This window comes from Acinonyx jubatus, chromosome A2 (assembly GCF_027475565.1).
Source record: "Acinonyx jubatus isolate Ajub_Pintada_27869175 chromosome A2, VMU_Ajub_asm_v1.0, whole genome shotgun sequence".
NCBI lineage: Eukaryota > Metazoa > Chordata > Mammalia > Carnivora > Felidae > Acinonyx > Acinonyx jubatus.
The window spans coordinates 94,463,523-94,483,599 of record NC_069383.1 but is presented as its reverse complement, the minus strand read 5'-3'; the positions used below and the strand labels follow the sequence as shown (position 1 = coordinate 94,483,599).

The 20,077-nt window shown below is 46.2% G+C and overlaps 1 long non-coding RNA gene across 1 annotated transcript; it reads left to right on the top strand.

The window, feature by feature from the left end:
* Nucleotides 1–13,343: 13,343 nt before the first annotated feature.
* LOC113603068 (uncharacterized) lies at nucleotides 13,344–19,338 on the top strand. The gene is made up of 3 exons (XR_008296496.1): nucleotides 13,344–13,453; nucleotides 15,721–15,815; nucleotides 16,083–19,338. It is a non-coding gene; the product is annotated as an uncharacterized LOC113603068 (long non-coding RNA).
* Nucleotides 19,339–20,077: the final 739 nt, after the last annotated feature.

Below are 20,077 nucleotides of genomic sequence, written 5' to 3'. Positions count from 1 at the left end.
GATTCTACTTTTATTCCTTTTTTCAACCAATCTCCATCAACCATCTAACGTTGCATGGCTCTACTTTAATTATATTTGTTTAATTATAAATTTTAAAACTTATAAATTAAAAAATTTTAAGTTCAAGTTTAGATATGGTTATTATCTTTGTTTAATAATCAAAATGATGAAAGGCTAAAAAATAAAATAAAAATAAATAAACATACTGTCATCCCCTAGCTGATATGATAAAGCTAAAATGTTTTAATCATCTTACATTAACCCTAGATGGTGATGTTACCAAAGACTAGAAGGTGAAGTTAAATATGTGCTTCCAGAAAGGGGTTCCTAGGGGCGCCTGGGTGGCTCAGTTGGTTAAGCGTCCGACTTCAGCTCAGGTCATGATCTCACAGTCTGTGAGTTCGAGCCCCGCATTGGGCTCTGTGCTGACAGCTCAGAGCCTGGAGCCTGCTTCAGATTCTGTGTGTTCCTCTCTCTCTGCCTCTTCCCCGCTCATGCTCTGTCTCTCTCTGTCTCAAAAATAAATAAAAACATTAAAATTAAAAAAAAAAAAAAGAAAGGGATTCCTAAACCCATCCTCTACCTGAAGACAATAGCATATGTCTTCAACTTCCAAAATATTTTTTATTGCAGTACAATATATATAACATAAAATCTACCATTTTTTTAAGGTTTATTTATTTACTTTTAAAGAGAGAGAAAGCAGAGGAGGGGCAGAGGGAGGGGGAGAGAGAACCCCAAGCAGGATCAGTGCAGTCAGCACAGAGCCCAACACAGGGCTTGATCTCACAAACCATAAGATCATGACCTGAGCTGAAATCAAGTCAGATGCTTAACCGGATGAGTCACTGGGGTGCCCCAGAATCTGCCATTTTTAAGTACATAGTTTGGTGCACTCACATTTTGTGCAACCATCACCACCATCCATTCCCAGAATATTTTCATCTTCCCAAACTGAAACTCTGGATCTCTTAAACAATAACTCCCCTTTCCCCCAACCCCTGGAAACCACCATTCTACTTTTTGTCTCTGAATTTGACTATTCTACATACCTCATGTAAGTGTAATCATGCAATAACAAATAATTTTTTTCATTGCAATGGAATTATCCTAATTTTAATATTGTTAATCAAGAAAATTATGTTGCCTAAACTATAGAATCAACCCATCTTTGGTGTATACAAAGACCTCATGGTTTTGCAATGGAATCTGAGCCTTGGCCTGATGTGGAGTTGCCTCCATCGGCCAAATACAAAGCCCCCTTATTTATCCTATTTAGTTGAACCCTGAAAGTCTCACTGGCATTATGGGTACTGCTTATATACTTTGTGTGTTTCTGACGGTGCAAACTCAGTCATAAAAATATCTACAGTACATGCTTTAAAAGTACTTGCTGCCACTTAACTGTAAACAGACTTGTAATTTAGCTGTAAAAATTCATGACTTGCTGAAAGGGGCTATAATAAAGTCATAATGATTGCTGGCACAAACACGGTTGGAGAGGCCAAGGATGGTTGGCTGGGCACAAAGGATAGTATGTATGATGTAAGTTGAGCAAAGCTTGGGCTGGGGCCATCCGATATTGCTTGTAGAGAGGTTTGTCTTTCTTGTGACCTTCAGTGTCCAGCTATGTCAAATATTGATGGGTTCCTAAGTATTAACCCAGCGACTCAACATCAATCTTGGCTTTATTGTTGTACAAAGACACCCTTCAAGACCCTCAAGTACCTTGAACAACAGGGGTCTTTGTTTTGGCAAAAACCTATGAGGCAGCCTTGGAAATGAAGAATAGAGATAGAGGCCATTTCATGCTAAAACAGTTCTCATTGAGAGTCTAGTGTGCCATCTCTTACCTTGTGTGTGACAAAAGATCAGGTCTCCTTTCTCCAGGAATTGCTAGAGGAAGGTTTAGCCAAGTAAGGAGGAGGTTGTTTTTATTCATTCTGAGGCAGGGGAAGTGTAACCAAAAGGTGGACCCCTCAGGGCCAGAACTAACCTGGTATCAGTAAGCTTGTTTTGTGCTGTAAGAGCTCTCAGAAGTGTCCAGGGAAGTGAAACTTTGACTCAACAGACCACAGTCTAAGCAAAGCCATGGTCTCACAGAGCCCACCACCCCCACTGCATTGAGAACTATCCCTTGCGTGACACTAGTTCTGGGTGAAGCCCACTTAGGTTTGCTTCTCACCCCAGACACAGCTAAGTAACCCTTCAGAGGAGGAGAATTTGACTAAACAAAATGGCTGTCTTACCTTGGATTTGCCGTAGAACAAGCCCCAGGATGACAGAAAATTTGGAGCTGGGAGATACCTACCTGGGGGAAAGAATTGTATCTTACTGGCTTGCATCCTCCTTGTAACATGAGGTTATTAAGTTTATTTTCTGAGGTTCTTTCTAGCTCTAACAGTTCTGATTTTTGAGGTGAAGATAACTTCTTGGGGCCCTTGGTTCTCTACCCTTTCAGAAAGATGAGGCCAGAGAAGAATTGGATACAAGAGGACCTTTATTTCAGAGTTCTTGCTTAGACATAAAGAGAAACACACACATATCCTGGAAGCCAACTTGGAAATATCATTTTATTTGAGATTGTATCAAAATTGAACTATTCTTTAAAAAAAATACAAGGATATGACTTAGATAAACAACATGGGTATTTTATTAATTCTCTGTGGTTTCATCTCTGTTTATGCAAAAGAAAAAAGTATATTAAATATAAACATATCATTCTGGCCACAAGTTTGTCTCCAATATCTGGATTCACAAGAAATCCTGGTCTGAACACTGATCTCATGCTCTCTGTTACATGGAAGGAAAATGCATTCTTATTTTCTTGCAGAACCACCCCCTGCACAGTAAATGTTGGCTGTTAGACCTGAAGGTGATTTTGTGCCTTGGTATGTGCCACAGAGTCTGGGGCCCACGTGAGGACATTAACAAATCCTGATGGGGCAGGATGATGATACTTTACTGTATCCGAGGCCCTCGTCACTTCCCCATTCCAATCTGCCTGAATTAGACTTGACTGTGTTACCACACTCCTCATGTCTGACACCACCATGTAAAATGACCAGTGAATCCTTACTACATTATGAAATTCTGAGATTCTGAGAGTCTCTACTTTTAACAATATCCAACACATTGCCAAAACTTGCAAGAAACAAAGACGTCTTCCTTCAGTTGGAGAATGCATAAATAAACTATACATAAATAAGCTCTCCCTCCAGACAATGGAATATTATTTGGTACTAAAAAGAAATGGGGGAGGGCAGCCTGGGTGGTGCAGTTGGTTAAGCGTCCGACTCTTAATTTTGGCTCAGGTCATGATCTCGCAGTTTGTGAGTTCAAGCCCCACATCAGGCTCTGTGCTGATGGTGCAGAGCCTGCTTGGTATTCTGTCTCTCCTTGTCTCTGAGCTTCCCCCACTTGTGCTTTCTCTCTCTCTCTCTCTCTCTCTCTCTCTCTCTTTCAAAATAAATAAGTAAACTTTAAAAAAATAAATAAAAAGAAATGAGGTATCAAGACATAAAAAGCCACGGAGTAAATTTAAATGGATATTACTAAGTGAGAAAAAAACAATCTGAAAAGGCTACATACGGTATGGTTTTAACTACATAACATTCTGGAAAAGGCAAAACTGTGGAGACAGGAAAAACAACATCAGAGGTTTCCAGAAGTTGGGAAGAGGGGAGAGATGAATAGGTGGAACACGGGATTTTTTAAGGTATTGAAAATATTTAGTGTGGTACCATAACAATGGGTGCACATCATCACATGTGTCCAAATCCATTGAGTGAACACCACCAACAGTGAGCCATGATGTGCACTGTGACAGACTTTGGGTGATGATGATGTGTGTGTGTGAGTTCATCAGTGGGAAACATGTACCACTCTGGTGCAAGATGTTGACAGTGGCAGAGGCTGTGCATGTGTGGGGCCAGGGGTATATGGAAACTGTTTTAAAAAACTGTTTTCATTAAAAAAAAAAAATCCAACAACCCTTTTCACATTTAGCTTCTCTGCACTATTTTAAGTGATTTTTAAGACTGTAACCCAACTTATTCCCATCAGAAATCAGATATATTCTTCATTTCCCTTGCTCCTCTTTGTGCTTATTTTTCAGTTCTGCTTCTTGATTTATTGTCTGGCATCCTCTGCTTTGATATATATGTGCCAAGAAAGTCCCACAGTTAACGTGGATGCAGAAATGCGCTTTGATCTTCTGCCTGAAGATGACCATAAATCAAGGCAGATTGGAAACCATGTCCGGCAGGGCCTGAGCTTCCAGAGCACCTCGGGATGACCCTCTAAATGGATGCACACCAATGGCACTGTCCAGTGCTCTCGAAGGTGATGGCTGCTGAACAGCATGTGTTATGAAGATTGATGGAATTAAACAGTTATCCTCGTGAGAAGGAGATTGGGAGCCAGGCTCCTGGACAATTACCAGTAAGTTGAAACAAACAGTAAGGACAGCTTTGTCTGGCCAAAGTGGTGGCCAAAGGATCTTGCTGAGGAAGCAGAGACTTAGGACAGGCTAGGGACCTGTCATCTTCTTCCTCACTAGCCTTCTCCCTGAGTCGCCTTTTCATTGTCCCCTCTGTGGCCATTGGTCTCTAAAGGCCATGGGTGACTCTTTCAGTCCTGAGTAACCAAGTTCTGCTTAGAAGCTACGCAAGAGCTGGCAGTCATCTGGAATATTTACTCTTCAATGGACTTAAAGCCAAGTAGATACGAATCACAAGATGAAGCACCCAAGAGTGAGTTCAGAGATAGGACATGCTCCCCGACTCTCATCCCTGAAACCTACACATATTCATTCTAACTTACTTATTTCTTTATGTTCAGTGGACCTGTACTTACATATGTGTGTGTGTGTGCATGTATATATATGTATGTATATATATATATATATATATATCCTTTTTAATCTTATATTTTGAATTGCTCTTATATTTTGTTTTTTTATAATTTTTTTTAATGTTTAATTATTTTTGAGAGAGACAGAGTGCGAGTAGGGCAGGGGCAGAGAGACAGAGGGAAACACAGAATCTGAAACAGACTCTAGGCTCTGATCTGTCAGCACAGAACCCATCGTGGGGCCCAAACTCACGGACCATGAGATCATGACCTGAGCCAAAGTCAGACACAACCTGAGCCACCCAGGAACCCCATGAATTGCTCTTATATTTTTAATTATATTTCTGAAAATCACCTAAAATCCTTGGATGAAAAGTAATGTACAGATCGATCACTCCATAAATGAAAAACCAACGAGGTGCCATTTTTCTTGTGAGGCGCCCTCCCTCCAGCCAGATGTTCTTACCCTATTCTGTCCCTTCAGCTCCTCGTGGAAGCATGGCTTCTATGTTGTCTTGTGGTTTATTAAACACAGGTAGCTTCCTGAGAGTGTCTGTGCTCTTCATGGTCAAGGACCATCATGCCTCTTTGGCATTCTTGTCAATGTCCATTGGCACCCACCCAAGCCGGTCCTGGGCCCAGATCATACCTTTGATGACCAAACAAGCACTGTTGTTTTATCCATCCGGCTGCATGGAATTACCTTAGGAGATCAACAGAGGTGAAAACTAGTTTTCTTTCTACATCTATTATGCCCACAGTCAGACTTTAATGGTTGTTGAGTGACTGAGTGAAGGTCCTTGAGGAAGGTGGTGAATGAAAGATGGCCTCCACAAGGCTGGCTAGCCTGGGTCACAAAGACCACTTTCTCTGGAGAAAGCCAGTGTTCCTCTGTGTGCTTTACTACCCCCCACCCCCCAGGGGTCTGGTTAAGTATGGGATTCCCACCCCCACAAGGCCTGATGCAGAAACCCCTGGACTGGGTTCAGAGTCTGCAGATTTAACAAGCCACCCAGCTGATTCTGAGCCAGGTTTTCCCAGCAACACTTGTGAAGGATAAAGAGCAGCCTGGAGGGTATGGCCCTCCCTGGAGGAGGGCACCTCCGCCCCCAAGCCTGATGCCCTCAAAGCCTGGCAGGAGGTGGGGAGCTGGCACCAACCCCACAGCCAATGTCAGCTGTGAGCTTGGATCAGTCACTTCCTCTTCAAAGTTGTCAGTTGAGCAAAACAACCGTCCACATGAACCTCTAACACAGGATACATAAGACAGGACATGTAGAAAACTTTAGTGAACACTTTATTCATGAAAACCAAGTCTCTCCTTTGCTATGAGAACACGTTACTGAAATCGAGGAACAATGCAAACACAAAGCGGCATTACAGACTCCAATCTCAAATACGATGGTACACTCGTCCGTGGTTCCGCACCACCTGATGTTTGCACGGATCCAAACTCTCAGTCTGAGGATCACTGAGAGGCGAGAGCAGGCAGCGCGGCAGAGAGGCTGAGGCCTTGAAACGGAGGGTCCTGGGGTGCCCCAGTTCCACCTGTCCCTCCCTGCAGAAACTCCTGCAAGCTTCTTCATCTCTCAGGGACTGCAATTTTTATACCTGCAAAGGGCGGGGGGGGGGGGGGGGCTATAAACCCAACCCTTATGGAAGGAGAGGGAGTGGCAAATACAATCACAGTGTAAGGAAAAGAGGTGACTGGTGGGAGAAATGCAAGTTAGTGATAAGCCTTCCTAAGAGGCTGTGAGTCACGGAGGATGGAGTCCCTGACTGCCTCTACCCCTCAACCGTCCCTACCCCCCCCCCGCCCCCAACCACTGTCCCCAGGGCCTGTGGAATACCCAACCAAGCAAGAGCCTGGGCAGATTTAACTGGCCGAATTAATAGGCAATAGGCCAGACCCCATGCTGAGTGTTTCCTGGGCACAATCTCAATCCGTACGGCTAGTTCACTGTACAGAAAAGGAAACATAAAGAGGCTTAGTAATCTGTCCAAGGCGGAACATCACCCTGAGCTCAGAATTCCAGCCACGAATCCACAGGGGGCAGGAGGGGCCAGAGGAAGAAAAGCTGGGACTTAGGGATGCCTTCATGGAGCCCAGGGTCCTTGCTGGGCCTTGAGGGATGGCAAGATTCGAGGAAAGCAGAGAAGAGAGGATATTTAAGAGGAAGCTGGAGCCAACTTTCCAGAACTGGAAATCACAGGCTGTCCTATGCGAGCTCCTTCCACAGCTCCGTGGTGGAGGCCTGGCGGTTGCCCCATACTCAAAGTGACCAGGGTCTCAGTGTGACCAAGACCGCTGGGCCCTGCCCCCTGCTGTGGAGCCCCGTGTCTCCAGAATCCAGCTGAACTTCTCCATGGAGCCCCACGCTGTGTGCTGATATACTTCAGCATGCTCAGGGCCCGGTGGCAGCTTAGAGACTCCATTTCCTGGCCTCTTGGCCTTGCGTCACCCTCTTTAATGACATTTCAACATTGAGCGGGTTCCTGGGATTTTTTTCCCCCTCTTTTTGAACTAAATATACAGTAGGCATTTTGTGTTTAATTTCCTAAAGAAGAAAGTGTATTGTAGGGGTGAAACGGTAAAAAAAAAAAAAAAAAAAAAAAAATAGTAGGGAGAAGTCCTGGAAGTTTATAAAAACCATATTGTGTGCTCCAGGGACTGGGGTGCCTTTCTGGAGCCTCTTCCTTCTCCTGGGAATACTCATAACGTGGGCTTATGAGTTGCGCTTGTGGCTGTGTTTTTCCCTTCATTCTTTTCTTTCCTTTTCAGCCCGTGCTGCGTCACCTCCTGAGCTGCTTGTCTTTTTATGTGCTTCTCTCAGAGGTGTGTTGCTGGCACAATAGCCCCAAGCCAGCGGGCTCTGGAGCCGCTTCTGTTCCTCAGTGTAATTACCTCCACAGGGTGTATTTATAGCAATGCTGGTGCCAGGGGCGGGGGGGCGGTGCAGGGAGGGGGAATGGAGGGCCCAGCCTCCCAGGGGCGCACCTCCTTGCCTTCCGAAGAGAACCTCTGTCCCACCAGGTCGGTGGTGGGTGGCGGAGTGGCTGGGGGGCCCGTCTGTTAGCAGACAGCAGGCCTGACCCCTGCGTGTGTCAGCAGGGCAAGGACGCCAGAGGTCCAGAGGTTCGACCCTCTCTCCGCCCCCATCGGGAGTGTGCTCTCAGAACCCTGGAGGGGCTTGGAGGCCACTGATGGAGAGAAGCCATGGATGGGGGCAGGGCTTGGCTCTGGGCCCCCTCTCCAGCCCCAGTGAGAGCCACTCCACTTTTATGCGGCTCCTTGTGGGAGTTCTGGACATGATTTTGTTTGAAGAGTTTGCCCCTCATCTATAGGAATTCTCCTCTCCTATCAAATGAACCATCTCATGGCCCTCTGAGAGCTCAGTAAGTTTGTTCCCCCTCCTCCCTGCACACACCCTCCCAACTCCCTCCCCTCCTTCCTTCCCACTACAGTGGCCCCCCAGTGAGATCTCTCTGCTTCTGGAGACACAACCCACCCCTCCCAGCCACCTGAGTGATCATTTTGCAGCATGACTTTGCTCCTATCCCAGAGGTTAAAGCTCTTCTGTGGCTGGCCCACCTCCTAGAAGATAAGAAAACAAAACAAAACAAACAAACAAAAAAACAAATATGTTAACACAACACTCAGGGCCTGCACACTCTGGGCCTTACTTACTTTCTAGCTGCTCCCCTGTCTCCCTATCATCCCCCATATGGCAACCACGTGGCCTTTGTATTCACTCAATGATTGAACAAGTATTTATTTTTTCATTTTTTGAGACAGAGGGCAAGCACGCGTGTGCAAGCAGAGAAGGAACAGAGGGAGAGGGAGAGGGAAAATCCCAAGAGCAGGCTTCTGACAGCACAGAGCCCCAGCTGGGCGGGGCTCAATCTCAGGAACCGTGAGATCATGACCTGAGCCGAAATCAAGAGTGGGACGCTTAACCTACTGAGCCACCCAGGCACCCCTGAAGAAGTATTTATTGAGCAACTACTATGTTGCAAGAATTCTGAATGAGAGATGTAAAATAACTGCCCGGTGGGGGGGACTTGCATTCTTCAGGAGAAAGGAGCCTACACACAGCAGGGATCGTGCAGAGAACAAGGTGAGTTGCAAGGCTGTTTTATACAGGGTCAAGGCTAGGACTCTGGGCAGGTAACCTTTGAGCAGAGACCCGGCAGGTGAACAGCGGGGACAGGATCTGAGGAAGTAGCATCCGGGCAGGGAGGCTGGCAGGGTCCGAGCCCTGCAGGGCTGGAGGGTTAGGATCTCTTCTCATTGTGGGAAGATATGGGGGGGGGGGGGGGGAGGGGAGATTGGAAACTAGTGGAGGGTATGACCTAATTCCCATTTTTAAAAGACCTCCCTAGTTGTGTGGAGAATGGTGATAGAAGTGGTCAGAGAGGGGTCAGCCTGTTCAGGGACCCCAGACTGACCCACAGAGGGGAGGGGACTGCCGCTGCCCAGGACGGGGCAGACCCTTCACAGCAACCTCCTCACCCTGCCTTTTGGCGGCTGCAGACACAGAAGTGGGTTCAGGAGTGAGAAAGAGGGGCAGAACTTTCCTTGAGCTTGGCTAGAAAAGGGCCCAGTGAGGTAAGACTGTAGCCACCTGGCAGTGATATAGTCAAAGGAGGTTTGTTCAGTTTTTTTGTATTTTGGGGTTTTTTGTTGTTGTTGTTGTTTTTCCATTATTGGATAAAATCACTGGGCTCAATTTTATTATCGGTTAGAGTCACATTGTATCTAATGCTGCATTTAGGAATGTACTACATTGTTGTTTAAAACCTTTTCCAGGGCCACCTGGGTGGCTCAGGGCTACTCTTGATTTGGCTCATGGTCTGTGAGATCAAGTCCCAAGTTGGTCTCCTCACTGACAGCTGGGAGCCTGATTGGGATTCTCTCCCTCTATCTCTGCCTCTGCCCCTCCCCTCCCTTCTCTCTCTCTCTAAATAAATTAAAAAAAAAATCTTTTCCAGTTTAATTTGCTATTATTATGAACTTCCGCTGGATAGTGTCTCTGTGGTTGGGGCAGAATTCCATTTGCTGTGCTGCTAACACTCATCAAGCTCATTGTTGCGATGTTCCGGACACTGTTACCTATCGTGATTGATTCCTTTCTCAGTCCCAGCCTCGTGTTCACCAGGTATGAAGTTCGGGTTCTTATTTCTCATCCATCCCTCCTTTTTACAACTTTGGATTTTAAGTGATTGTAAAAAAATTTTTTAATGTGTATTTATTTTTGAGAGAGAGAAGGTGAACAAGGGAGGAGCAGAGAGAGAGGGAGAAACAGAATCCAAAACAGGCTGCAGGCTCCAGGCTCCGAGCTGTCAGCACAGAGCCCAGCGCAGGGCTCGAACTCACAAACCATGAGATCATGACCTGGGCCGAAGTTGGATGCTTAACCGACTGAGTCACCCAGGCGCTCCTGGATTTTAAGTGATTGTAAATGTTCCAGAAAGTCTTAGATTTACATTTTTAACACCCTTATTGAGGTATTAGTCATATATTTTTTTAAAAACCTGCATATTCTTAACGTGCACAAAATAAATTTTGATATACGCATATGCTCATGAAACTACCACAATCAAGATAATGACCCCCAAGTTGTGCAAGGATTAAGTCTTCTGCATCTTTCATGATTCTTATCTACGTGTTCTATTACTGACTGAGAGAAGGAAGTTGAAATCTCTGACTACCGTGATAGATTTGTCTCTCCTTGAAGTTCTGTCAGTTTTTGCTTCGAGTGTTCTAAAGCTCTAGTATTAAATGCATAAACATTTAGGATTGTTATTGTCCTCTTGATGAACTGATCCTTTTATCATTACTAAATGAGCTTCTTTATCCCTGGTCATTTACTCAGAAATTCACTTTGTCTATGTTAGTATAGCTGCTGAAACCATCTTTGGTTTGTGTTACATGGTTTTGTTTTTTTGTTTTTTTTCTATCCTTTTACTTTTTATCTGTCTGGATCTTTATAATTAAAGTGGCTTTCTTATAGGTTGCCTATAGTTGGGTTTTTTTTTTTTTTTTCTGTTTGGTTAGATAATCTGTCTTTAATTTCTTTTTAATGTTTTATTGATTTGTGAGAGTGAGACAGAGTGTGTGTGGGGGGTGGTGGTGCAGAGAGAGAGGGAGATGGAGAATCTGAAGCAGCCTCCAGGCTCTGAGCTGTCAGCACAGAGCCCCATGTGGGGCTCGAACCCAGGAACTATGAGATCATGACCTGAGCCAAAGTCAGATGCTTAACCAACTGAGCCACCCAGGAGCCCCAGGAAATTTGTCTTTTAAATGGGGTGCTTTAGCTACTTATACCTAATATGATTAGTGATGTAATTTGATGTCAATCTAATTTCTTGCTTATTGTTTTCTCTTTGTCTCCATCCGTTTTTTGCTCTTTTTTCCTCTCTTTTTGTCTTCTTTCAGATAAGTAATTTTTTTATTATTCCTTTTTTGTCTTCTTGTGGGCATATTAGTAATAAATGTTTGTGGTGTTTGTTTTTTTTTGTTTTTTTTTTTTTTTCAGTTTTACTCGGAAATAATTGACACACATCACTGCATAAGGTTAATGCAGACAGCGTGATGGGCTGATTTACTTACATACATCACGAAATGATTACAATAGGTCCAGCTAACATCCATCTTCTCAACGTAGATATCGTAAAAAAGAAGCGGGGAAACTGGAAAAAAAAACGGTTTCCCTGTGACAAGAGCTCTCAGGGTTGCCTCTGTTAACAGTTTCCCTGCCCACCACACAGCAGAGCTGGCTGCAGTCATGCCCTCCATTGCGTTCGCAGTGCACATTTACCTCGTGACAGGCGGCACGAACCTTCGTCCACCTTCCACCAATCCCCCGCCCCCACCCTCTGGTAACCACCGCTGTGATCTCTTTTTCTGAGTTTAGGGGTTTTCTTTGTTTTGTGTTGTTTAGATTCCCGATATAAGTGAGATCATACCTTGTGTGTCTTTTTCTGTCTGACCTATGTCATTTAGCGTGATGCCTTCGAGATCCCTCTTTGTGGTGGCAAATGGTGGGATTCCCTCATTTTCCATGGCTGAGTCGTATTCCCTTGCACGTATATAGCACAACTTTCCTATCCGTTTATCCATCGATAGACACTCAGGTTGTTTCCAGTTCTTTTTTTTTTTTTTTTTTTTTTTTTGGCTTTGAGGCAACGTGGCGATGGAGGAATTTACTTTGTGTGCATGTAGGATTTCACAGGCAGGGATCTTGTTCTGCGAGGACGAGAACCCACTCCCAGGGCCTTGGGGTGTGGACTGGGATGTGAGGGCCTGACCACAAGCTGTGTTTCTGATGCTGAAGACAGGGAGGGTGTGTGATTAGACAGAGCAAAGTCCTCCAGGAGCCGCTGTAGTCGGGATTTGGGAGCTGAAAGGAGACAAGAGCTTCCCAGGGCCTGTCGCCAGGTCCAGTCCACCCCAAGGTTAGCAGTGTTCCAAGGCTCCTTCTCGTCCCGTTAAGGGGGTGGCCCCACGGGGCACACAGCACTCAAGTTTTGAAAGTAGCCGTCCTCCCAGGGAACACTGCAGGCCACGTGAGACTCAGCCACAGATGCATGGATGTCCCCTACTTTCTAGGTGCCCCCCCTGGAGCCACCGTGGCCAGCCGACCCACCCGCCCTCCAGGGCCCACGTTCCCACGGCCAGGATCCATGCTTCCAGTCTGGCCCGTCGAGCTGCCTCAGGGTGCAGCTTAACTCCTGGATCCCCGCTTCACCCGTCAGAGTCAAGCTCCAGCATGCTGGCATTTTCCTGGCAGCCTTTGTGTCAAAATAAAATCAGTCAAATAAAACATAATCACGCGGCATCAGGCCACAGGCTGTGTGTCTCAACCTAACTGACTGACAGCTCAGGGAGGAGAGCAGCCCAGCAGCCCAGGGTTCCAGGAACAGAGACGGATGCTGCCCGGTGGCATCTGAGCCCCTCCAACCCACACTCCGGGGAGGGTCACCCGGGCCTTGCTCAGGCTTCCTGCCTGGCACCCATCCCTGGCCCTCTCTGGCCCCAACTGAGGCAGGGGACAGTGCCTGTCTGAGGTGGCCCATAAACTCTCCCCACTGAGGTGAGAACGCCCAGGTGCCCCCAACCTATCGAGGGGTTCCTGCTTAGACCTCTCCCTTAGATATTCTGTGACGCAGCTACCAAAAAGCCTACATCCCTGTTTTAAAGCACAAGGCTAAGAATGCCATTCATCGTTGCTTCCAATGCAAATCAAATGTACTCGGATTCTCCAAAAACATTCTGACATCCAGAGACTGGGTGTAGCTCTACTTGCGAGGTGACCTCTTCATGGAGAGCCATTTCCAGATATTTCCAAGTCTCTCAATCCCGTGATGGGCACAGGGGAGGAGGCAAAGCTGCTGGGGGTGAGGAGAAGCCTTGGGATGGAGCCCCACTTGAGGCCTTTGCTGGCCTGTTTTGCCACCTCGTTCCCTGACGCTCAGTTCTTTATCTGCAGAATGAGCACACTGATGCCTAAAGAGCATGGTGGAGTAGAAGGGGCATCCGCTTTGGAATCAAACAGACCTGGTTTTCAACCCCCCACTCTGCCACCTTGGGGATCAGGTAAGGTGCTATGAGTAGATCTCTCCCACAGAAGGCTCAACCCCCTCACCTTGTGTCTCTAGCCCCGCCCATCCTGGAACTCCAACGGGTCACGGAGAAACAAATGCCCCCTTGGCACTCCATCTGAATTGCTCAAACACAGAACGCCTGATTCTCCCTGCCGCAGAGGTTCCTCATCCCCGAATATTTCATTTCTGCCAATAGTTCCGCTGTCCCCCTGGTGGCTGAAGCCAGAAAAAAGAGATTTTCTCAATTCCACCCTTCCTGTCTTCACTATTCCTCTTACTGGTCATTGAACTCCATGGTTCTATATCTAAAACTTGAATCAAGACTTGTCTCCGTGACCCTGCAACTCCCTTAGTAATCCAGTTCCCTCCCACCTCCCACTGAGACCCCTGAAGTATCTCTTTGCCGGCTTCCTGCTTCCAGCCCTGCTCCCACCCAGCACCCTCTCCAAGCAAGTGTGCTGTTTCTAACTCAAGAGCTAGACCATGTCACTCAGTGGCTTACTCCCCTCTGGTAACTGCCCATCATACGTACGTTTAAATTCAAACCATTCTCAGGGCTCCTGGGTGGCTCAGTCGGTTAAGCGTCCGACTTGGGTTCAGGTCATGATCTCGCAGTCCATGAGTTCGAGCCCCGTGTCAGGCTCTGTGCTGACAGCTCAGAGCCTGGAGCCTGCTTCAGATTCTGTGTCTCCCTCTCTCTGCCCTTCCCCCACTCATGCTCTGTCTCTCTCTGCCTCTCAAAAGGAAACAAACATAATAAATTCAAACCATTCTCTGGGAACTGGGGATGCTTTTAACCATCCAGCCAGCTTTGCCTACCTCTACAACCGCCGATGCCATTATCCCCATCACCGGATATGTCCTAATCACCCTGGCCTCTTTCCCACCTCAGGGTCCTTGTAGGTGTTATTCCACTGGCCTAGAACTTTCTCCCATTCCCAGTTTCTAGGACCTTTATCCAACGTGGGTCTCTGGCATAGGTGCATGAGAAACTGAAGTGAGAGATGTCGTGGGTTCAGAATCACTTCTACTCTCTCAAGCTAAAGGCTTTGACAAGAGTCAGCTTCTTGGAATGGTTATTTTCCCTGATGGCATCCTACTTTTTAGTATACATAGACTTTTCTCACCTGCCTTTCCAATAGTTCTGAGCTGTCAGTAGGTCTAGATTCCTGTGGTAGAAACAAGCCTAGAATATGCTGGGATGCCCACTGCGTACCAAAATGGGTATCTTTGAATTCCCTCACTTCTTGGTGTTAAGAGTTCTGGGAGTTGGCTAGTTAGCAGGGTTAGGGAATGGACCCCGATGGAGACCTCCCATCTCAGACAAATTTCTTTGTGCGTTGGTCAAGCCCACCAACATGCTGACCCAGCTCAGTTTTCCATTCACTGCTCCCCCCACACAGCCTGTGTTCAGTTCCACGATGCCACCCACTGTCTAACGAATCTATCTTCCACAACTCTGTTCATTTCTAGCCATGCAGTTTCCTCAGCCACTGTGGACGGTGCTCTCCTTCAAGGCCCAGATCGAATGCTGGCTGGGAAATACCCTATATCCACGTGTTCGGTCCTAACTGGGGCCCAGTGTTCACTCCCCAGGCTTTAAGGCACGGTGTTCACCTCCCACTGGTGGTCCCCACCACATCTTATGGTGGATTGAGCTTCAGCCCCGTGTCAGGCACTGTGCTGAGCAGTTTATAAGCCTTCTCTGACATACTTAGCATGGTATCTATGAGGTGGGCACCATGAATCTCCCCATGTTACCCAGAGGGAGACAAGGCTCAGAAAATGAAGTGACATGTTCCCAGTCACAATTCAAGCCCCCCATGTCTGACTGTCTCAGGCGTTGTCTCAGCCATTGCACCCTTTTGCCTCATTTACAAGCATGCCTGTATCTCCATGGCCCTTGAGACTCATCTTCATCTCTTGTAGGCCTCCACAGCACACACTTTGGACAATGCGCTGTTAATTGGGTGGTTTCTTATTCTGCTTCTGGAAAGTCTCTTAAAAGGGGAGGAAAAAAAGGTGAAGGTCCTTCTACAACAGGCTTAGCATTCTGTTATAATGAGAAAAAGTCGGGAAGTTGATATCTAAATGTTCCCAACACCAACATTAGCTTAAATTCTCATCCACACCCTTGGCCTAGGAGGGGCCACACCAAGACAAGTCAGCCTGCCCTTTGGAGCCCATTCATTAGAGAAGGGAAGTGTTTATGTGGCCTTGGCTCTGGGATGATATAATGATTGCCTTTCCTCCCAGCAGGTCTCACCCTGTCTCAGGAAGACGTCAGGGGTCAGCACAAGGCCAGACTCCGAGTTGATGAGTCACTCTGGGAGAAGGCCAATCGCAGGATGAAGGTTGGCTCCAGGGGATTGGTGAAAGGAAATGGTACCTTTCCCTTGGAGGAATGAGGTTGAATCTGACCTCAGTCTGATGGCATGGAAAACCACCTGGCCTGTCTGGCAAGGGATCCAGGAGGGGGAACAAGGGTCCCCAGAGAGGAATACTCAAAGGTCAGGCTCTACCCGGGGCTCTTAGGAAATCCTCGCTGCCAGGTCTCTGAAGAGCTCAGGTGAGGCAGGTGTCAGGAACATTGACCTTTCTTATTTTTCTTCCATTTGTAGGTCTGGTTCCATTAAAAGCAGGCAACGTGGTGGAAAAACGTATTTTGGAGAAAGCAGTAGAAGGGTGAGGCCAACAAACTTTGGTTCTTCTCCAAGCCAGTACATCTGCTATGGCACCCATGGAGAACCACTGAAAGGTGTGGTGAAAAGCTAGAGCCCACATGCATTACTGCTCCTTCTTTCCCACACGTCACCACCACCATTACCTCCATTACCACACCTCTCCACCGTCATCACCATCTCCGCCCCTACCCCCCATCACCTCCGCTAGCTTCCCTCCATTGCCATCACATTATTTGGCAGGTACCATTCTAGGAGCTGTGTTTCCTTTTCATTTAATTTATTTAACATGAGCTGTTTTCTTTAATAACGAGGAAACCATTAGAGACGTCGGGCAACATGACCAAGGTATATGTCTTGGGGTCACAGAGTTGGAATTCTCACCCAAGCCTGTCTAATACTAAGGCTGTGCTCTCGACCACTGTGCCAGACCAAAGATGCCCCTTGAGGCAGAAGGGTAGAGTCCAGATGAACAAACAAACCACAAAGCAAAGGCCGATCCTACTCCATCCCACCGACAGCTACTCCTCTCTTTCTGCTCATATGGACGTTCAGTGACACCATAGTACTCTTTAGAATCATGGGTGATTATTATCCTTCTTCTCCCTTGGGGCCATGGCTCCCTTCCTCATTTTCACCAGCAAGAGGCAGTTGCCACGTCCCTTCTATTGTAAATCATCATGGCCATTCTTGCCTTCCCAGTGGGTCACTGTGACCTCTGCTTGAGGATTTCAGGGAAATACCAATTTCTTTCACAAAAGCTCCCCAACATCTAGCACAGCAGGAGACGTAAGCCAAATCTTAACATGTGAGGACTGAACGAAGTGCAGGGCCACCTGCTAGCCCCACGTGCCCTAGGCTTAGGACACACAGCACTGGAAAGGCCACCCTTCCAAGAATCCCAGGCATGTGTTCCTTCACAAGAAGATTAGAGGCCAGGGGAACACAGGTGAGTCAGTCATGAGCTACAAAGAGTTAATGTTGGAGCAGACCTGGCAAGGAGGTAAACAGTCTGTCGAAGGTTCCTGAGTCTTTTCTCTGCCTGTGCCAGCACCGGAGCAATGGCTCAGCCAGGTAGCCGTCTCCTGTTGCTGGCTTGGAAAAATTTCCAGGGGACTCTTCGAGCATTAGCATTTTGGAATGAACCTGATCCCAGTTAAAGAACCAAATGTCAGAAAAGCTGAACATAAATCTTGCCTAGGGTAAGGATTCCTTGACAGATTTTTTTTTTTTCACTAGGGTTACAAGAAAGAAAAGGCCAGCCTGATTCTATGAGCCATGATCATAGTACTTCTCTTTCTGGAAAAAACTTGTGGTTGCAGAGGTTTTCTGTTATTTGAGCTCCTGGAAACTGTCTGTGGCTGTGGGTCCTGCTCCCGCATTGGGGTGCTGGTTCCGTGGGACACTCCCTGTAGTAGACAGGCAGCGTTAGTCTATTCTGTCAAATGAGGTGCAGCTGTATTCACTGCTTATAGTGAAATTCACAGGAAGTTAAACCACAATCCGTGTTACAGAATCCATTCCAGGCATTTGCATTTTGCAATATTAAAGCAGGTAAAGTACATCCTCGGGGTCTTCCACCCCTAGCTTCCAGAAGACCAATCTTATACTACTTATAACAACTGCAGCAGCTAATGTTTAAAGAGACCTTACTCTGCCCTATTTTACATCCATAATCTCACTAATCCTCATGACAATCCTATGAGATACATACTATCCCCATTTTATAGGTGAAACTGACCCAGAAGGGTTCCAAAGCTTTTCTAAATTCACACCGAACGTATGTCAGAACAAAGATGTGACCTTCAGGCTGTTGGATTCCAGGGATCCTGATACTAACTTCTGGGTAATGATACCTCTGGGTAAAATAAAAGACACTGAACCCCAGTGGGATTGTTGCTTCCACATCTTCCAACCCCCAAGGTCTTCAAAGACACACACGCAGTTGACTACAGGAGTAAATTGCAGGTGAGTTACTGGGGCCAGTGCACCGAATTTCCAGAAGCAGGCTGCTTTTGATGGGAATGTATGCCTGGGAGAGCTCTGTACCTGTGCAACTCAGGAGCTGGACTGATACCTAACGAACACACCTGTATCATTAACAAGAAAGAATAGTGAGACCCAGCAGACTGACCACACCAGTGTAAGTCAAGAGCACCAGGTTCTGATCACCTTAATGTATAATCTCTTGCTTTTGGTTAGATGGGACGACTGAACCATAGGAGGAGAATTGGAGTGAGTGGTGAAGATTATTCTCCATCAATCCCTGGGCACTCTGTTGTCAGCACAGAGGGCTAGGGCAGAGAAAGAGTTCTATGAAGAGAGAAGGAAAGCAAGCTGACCCACGTATTCTGGGAGTGTGTGTAAGGGACAGGTGGATGTGGGTCCAATCTTCTGAGCCCCCACATCACAGCAAATCATTCTAAGGGATACCAAGGACAAATTACTGATTCTAGGGCAAACGAAATAAGATGAATCTGGTTTTACCTGATATAACACCAATTCTGATCACCTCTTTTTCTTTTCTTTAAAACTGGACTAAGAACTCAATGACTTACTTTATTGTTCTGTTTAAACAATTAAATTTATGCACCAATGTTAAAGATACCTGTAGTATCTTTATTATTTTTTTAAGTTTTTATTTATTTATTTTGACAGAGAGAAAGCACAAGCAGGGAAGGGGCAGAGAGAGGGGAGAGAGCAAGCATCCCAAGCAGGCTCTGCACCATGAGAGAAGAGCCCAAAGCGGGGTTTGAACTCATGAACAGTGAGATCATGACCTGAGCTGAAGTCTAACGCTTCACCGGCTGAGCTCCCGAGGTGCCCCAGTATCTTTATTATTTTAACTTTATTCTTTCAACCTTAACCCAAATTCAACAGGAAGCAAACTTCACAAGCTCTTAGTGTGAGCATTACTCTCAGGACCTTATTATTATTCTAATACTGAGCAGATACATGCTTTTCTTCTGCTAGTGACACTGTGGATCTGGAGAGCTCACACACACACACACACACACGCGCGCGCCTTCGATGCATGTAACAAATAGTAGTATAAATTCTATAGTAATCATTGGGTATTGCTTTCCTTTGGGGAAAAGAAGACAAGTTTGTACCCATGGCCCCGGTGGTTACAATGGTCTTCTCTGTAACCGGACTATAAAGAAATCCAATCAGTTGATGATAGACACAAGAGCCCCGTGAGTCACAGAACAACTGGGTCATTTTGACTGCTTCTGAATAGGAGTAAATAGAGCTTTATGTAAAATTGTTTATACTGGCCAGATTTCAAAGAACTTAAACTTAAGTGTTTGTTATTTCATAACCTTCATAAATTAAAGACTCTTTCCTCCATAATTTTCATACTGGTGGATCATCCTCTGATTCCTGGAGTATAGCGGGAGACATTCCTGCTTGTGACAGGTTTAGTGAGTTGCTTTCATGTCTACGCAGACATTTCAGAGCTTCCAAAACTTGTCTAAGAGGAAACTTGGAAGCAAGCAAAGGTGTGAGAACAGGAAACTTTCTCAGGGATTTAGACAACAATTAGAGCCAATGTTGATTTACTTAGCAAACCAAGCGATCCTCTTTGCTGGCTCTTACATGTACATTTTTTTCTACACTAGTCTTCGTGTTGCCCGAGATTGGGCTGCTTCCCAAGGCTTCCCATACAGATTTTCCTGCTGCTCCTTCTGCTGTCAACTTTCCCTGAGGAGGGAGTGAGGACCGCAGAATAAACACTGTTTATCAGCAAGGTTCTATCTTGACTCTCTACCGGACCAACCTAGGGGGTAGAAGCCAGTGTCAACATCTACATGGGGAAGGATGCCATTGTACTTGAGATCTGGAAAAGAGATCTGAAGTAATCTCCCATTCTGCTGCTTTACTTGGCATAACCAGCCACTGCAGTTCTCATGTTAAGAAAAGGCCCAACAATG